The sequence below is a fragment of the Silene latifolia genome, chromosome 11 (genome assembly GCF_048544455.1).
Source record: "Silene latifolia isolate original U9 population chromosome 11, ASM4854445v1, whole genome shotgun sequence".
In the NCBI taxonomy this organism is placed as follows: Eukaryota; Viridiplantae; Streptophyta; class Magnoliopsida; order Caryophyllales; family Caryophyllaceae; genus Silene; species Silene latifolia.
In genome coordinates, this window is record NC_133536.1 from 28,852,694 (window position 1) to 28,857,984 (window position 5,291).

The 5,291-nt window shown below is 38.1% G+C and overlaps 1 long non-coding RNA gene across 1 annotated transcript; it reads right to left on the reverse strand.

The window, feature by feature from the left end:
- Positions 1-3,215: 3,215 nt before the first annotated feature.
- On the reverse strand, positions 3,216-4,197 carry LOC141614106 (uncharacterized). Its single transcript, XR_012529311.1, has 2 exons — positions 3,976-4,197; positions 3,216-3,833 (listed from the first exon to the last, which is right to left on the reverse strand). It is a non-coding gene; the product is annotated as an uncharacterized LOC141614106 (long non-coding RNA).
- Positions 4,198-5,291: the final 1,094 nt, after the last annotated feature.

The window sequence follows — 5,291 nt, forward strand, 5'->3', positions numbered from 1 at the left end:
GGTGCTGCGTCCCTTGGAAGAGGCGCAGCACTTGCTGCGTCCTTTCCCGGGTAGGTTTCTCTGCGCGTAGAAAACGCGTTTGACAGCCTGTCGTATTTTAGGCATAACTTTCTCTACAAGACTCGGAATAAGGTGATTCCGGTGGCGTTGGAAAGCTAAAAAAGAGATCTAGAACTTTCTGTGAAATAGGCCTGACCCAAAAAAGTTGTTATCACCTCGTAAAATGGGCCTAAAGGTCGGGTTGTCATTTTAGCTAAATGAAATGCACATTTTGTAATGTAAACTTTTAGTTTAGCCTAATGAAGTGACATGGGACTCAAAATGAGATATAATCTCAACATTTTATTACATCTTAACCTTAGGTAGACAAGCACATTGCTTTGACTCGGGATTTTGACGGTTTTAAGAAATGAAGACTGTTTTTTGACCCGGACTCCGAATGTACTCTAATTACTGCCAAAACGACCGTATCGGCGCGTAGATGACAATTAAGAGGTAGACATTAATGTTTGAGCAATCACTTGACGATAATCTTACGAACTGTCACAAATCGTTCCGCGAATCAAACATGCGGCCCAATCATCACCGGGTGGTTTGCGGGAGGTGCAGAAACGAGGTGTCTACACAACTATATGACGATGTCGTCTTTCGGCATACCCGTTATGTTCAGGGGTATGCGGAGGAGAGGTCGAGTGAGAAATTCCGTTATTTAAAAGTGTGGTATTTAATTTAACATATTCTCCGCCATTGTCGGAAAAGAAATGTTTGATTGGTTTATTGAAATATTTTTCTACAACGGCTTTAAATTGAATAAAAACTTGATTGGTTTCGGATTTTCGTTTTAGTGGATACATCCAAATATATTTACTGAAGTGATCGACGAAGATGACATAATATTTATAATTATCAAACGAGGGTACGGGACTCGTCCAAAGGTCCGAGAATAATAGTTGGAGCGAGTCAGTGGTGCGAAATGATGAGTGCGAGAATTGTAATTTCTTGCTTTTGGTTACGTTGCACGCTTGACAGTGTTCAAAATCATGAAAAGAAAATTGCAAATCTTTATTAATTGTTTTCATTACATCATAAGATGGATGCCCTAGTCTATGATGCAACGATAGTGGAGCGGTCCTTTGGTTGTACTGTAGGCGCGCGGTTTCGGAGGACTCCACTCGTAAATTCCGTCTCTAACTCGGCCATGTAGGAGTGTGGTTCCCGTTGCCATCGCCTTAACAAGAAAACAGTCATGTGAGAAAAGAACATAAGCTTTGTTGTCTCGACAAAGTTGCGATATCGATATAATATTACGCGATATTTTCGGAACATGAAGAACATTTAACAAATTAATACCATTGAGTTTAACAGTACCTGTGTTAGCAATTGGGAGGCCGAAACCATCACCTATAAGGAGCTCATCGAGACCGGAATATGGTGAATGAAAGGCTAGTGTGTCAAGGTCGTGGGTTACGTGGTGACTAGCACCACTGTCTAGCAGGTAATTAGGGTTAGGAGCCGAGGGGCCTGCGGTCATACCCACGGCATGGGCCTGAGGTGGGGGTTGATGGTGCCGATTTGGTGGTGGGGCAGGGAAAACGATGCTAGGGTAGAGCTTACGGAAATAGGGGCAGTTGGCAATAACGTGACCGGTTTCACGGTACCATTGACACCGTCCTTTGAAAGGACGAGGGTTGGCTTGGTTGTAGGTGGCGGCAATGGGGTTAGATTGGTTGTTGTAGGTGGTGGATGGTTTGTAGTGGTGACGAGGGTTGTTGTAATTTTTATACGCCGCATTGGCAGAGGGTTGGAAGTGATTGGTGGGTGGGTTTTGTTGGAGGATCAATTCCTGTTGAAGGAGTTTTTCGTGGAGCGCCTCGAAAGAGATTGGTGTATCGCGGGCTCGGACTTGGTTTATGACTCTCGAAAGAGATTGGTGTATCCTGTTCATAATCAAGGCCATTAAGGACTCTCGAAATTACGTCTTCGGGATCGAGTATTTTACCCAAAAGGGCAAGTTGATCCACACAAGCTTTTATCGAGTGAATATACTCGGTAATGGTTTGATCCGTGGTTTTAGAAATCGAATCGAATTTGGTTTTAATTTGTTGTATGTGAATACGCGATGGATTAGCATAGGTTTGGGCAAGGATGTCCCAAGCTTCCTTCGCTGTTTTAGCCCTAACGATTAAGGTTTGAAGGGCAGCGGTTATGGTACCCATAAGGGCACCGAGGATAAGTCCGTCTTGTTTTAACTAAGACATATGAGCAGGGTTGGGTACCTCTTGTTTGGCGGCATCGAGGGTGGTGGCGGCAGGTATAGGTTGGCTGCCATCGATAAAGCCTAAAAGGCTAAGACCAAACAAGATGTTGGTTAATTGAAACCTCCATGTCGTGTAGTTTAGAGGATTCAATTTCACGACATGGTTGAGGTTGGGTGCCGTGAGAGGATGAGCAGCGTCGTGGGGGTTGGCGATGGTGGAGTCTTGTTGGTTGTTAGTCATGGCGGAAGTTGGGTAAGCGTGGTGTTTGGAGCGTTTGAAGGTGTTGCGTTTTGGTCGAAGGGGGTTGGATCGATGTAGGCTCGAAGATACCATATAAGACAATAGGTTTAGAGGAATGTAAAACTTGTATTTCTGTCAAATGAATGTTTACAGTATATATAGTTAGCTAAGCCTATGTAATTAAGGGAAGGAAGATTATACAATTATCCTAAATGTAGTATACAATACATTGTTACTGTTTATACAAATATATGACAATAAATTTGATTTTATTGTGAAGATTTTTATTGTGTAGAAGATATTGGAATATTGACTGAAATATTGTTAATATCCGCTACTACTTCTAGAGTTCTAGTTATCCAACCATTAATTAATTGTATGATAGTATAGTTTGGGAACGATTATAGTAAAATTAAACGTTAATACTTTTAAGTCTCTGATCTCTGTTTTCTTGGTCTACATCTCTTGACTATGACAATGTTAATGACATTTGCAAATAAAAGGCAACATCAGCAACAACGAAGCTATTTCAAAACAACGACCATAACAATACAAGTATATAGGGTATTGTACAAAGAAAACGAAATAAACGACGTCGCTTTCATAATAATTAATCACATCATAACTGATGTTCAGGTGCACATTTGTGCTGATCTTAGTAGTTAAGATATACATTTTTAAAGTAATTGCGACATGAAGAAGAATGTTAAACACTAATGTTAATCAAACAAACAACAAAGTCGATACTAAGTTTCTCAAACCATTTAACAACCACACACTAATAAGAAAGAAAGCACTTCAAATTCTAAACTAAGCAAATCCAAACACATTACTTGAATTAATATTGCTAAAGAAAACACTCGAAATCTAAACGAAGCAAATCCAAACACATTACTTGAAATCCCTAAAGAAAACAGTAAGTTTCAAACTAACTTGACAATACAATTAAGACTCAAATTATAACTAAACAAGGTTGATTTCATTAAACCTCATTCATCCAGGAGAGCTGAGAGCTGATCCATATCAGTTGTGGTCGACTTCAAATTCTTGTACCCACCCCTCACTCTCACACACTTCTTTATGAGATTTCCTATCCTTGATTTTTTCAAATTTGTTTCCACAAAGGCTACAAGTTTTATCTGAACTTGCATTCGCGTAGCTATTGTGAAGTTCCTTATAATGAGATTTCAATTCCTCGGAAGTGAACCACTCCATGTTCAAATTTCTTGTCGGATTGCAGAAACGGCATGCAATTTTTTTGACTGTTTTCTTTGGCCAATCATGCTTTGGATGGCTAAGCACTATCTCCTCTCCTTTCGTACCCTTCTTTTTGGCCTGTAAGAGTATGGAACAGAAAACAATTAATTAGATTATATAGTGTAATTATTTTAGTACTCCTACAAACATTTTTAACTTGTTTTGTTTATGAAATGTATTCTTAAAAATCAACAAGTCATTCAAATGAAATATAGATTACCAAAGTCGAGACGGAAGCAGAGGGTAAATTCGAATAGTTGCTCATGGAAACTTCGTTAGGCGGCCACTTCGATGGGTCTTGCCTATGATGTGGTGGTGAGTAGGAGACGGGGGAATGTGTGCCGGTCTGAATCGGGTTATAACCACCACCCTCCATCTTTAAATATAGAGATAAACAACTAAGGATAATTAATGTAGAAAGTAGATATATATATATATTAGAGGGAAAAGAGAATGTAAAGGAATGAGGTAAAAGAATGGCGGAACTAACTTTTTTATATAGAGGCATATATCAACTTCATTAATGATGGAGAACAAAGATAGATTAATTAATTGACATGTGATAATATTATGTTTTAAGAGTAATGACCTTTACTAACAAATTGCGGCAAAAATGCTAATCATTTTTTATATCTACTAATTTTCCCTTTCGATTTGTCACAACTTGGGAGACTTTTTTATATTACGACTATATGTTATAGACGCCATGCTTATTGTTCCGTTTCTCGAACTGTTAATGTTGTTTCAAACATGCCTTGTTACAAGAACGACTGTGTTTTAATCGGCATTCAATTTTTAAATTCTAGTTCTTAAGCTCGAGCGCATGATATATCACTTGCGCCGAGCTTAAGTTTGTGTTTTGTAAAAGTCTGAGCTCCAACTAGATCATATGAGTTGTTATGAGCTTAGGTTTAGAATCTGATCGGGTGACATTGTCAGACTTGCCACTTAGATCTCGGACTCTATAATATTATAACCTCGTGTACTCATCTCGTACACACTTGACACTCTAATATTTAGAGCAAAAGCCTGACTTTTTTCATAAAATAGTTGAATCCAACACTTGAACACGCACCTCTATCATGTACTTCTAACCAAGACCGAACAAGTATATTTGAGTATCTTAAACAAAAACCGATTGCTTGGTGGCGCCTCATTACATCCATTAAGTCAACAAGGATTATTCACCAGTATAGAAAAACATATAATTTCACTTTTGTGTAAATTTGTTGAAGAAATTAGAGCATAAAAACCTCTCATTTTCACTATTTGATCTGTAATAAATTACTGCTACATAATTCAAAGACTACTATCAAATCCTTAGCTTTCGATTTACCTTACATAGTTAAATTTACTATGAGAACCATTTACTAAAATCTGCAAGTATATTTGTACAATCAAGGCGTAGATCCAAAGCTTTGTTTAGACTTTTTTTTTAACGTATAGTTTTAGTATTTTCTACTTACATTTTTTTTCACTTTTTGGAGATCTAACTAAAAAAAATGTATAAAAGCAAATATAATATGGAGTAATCTA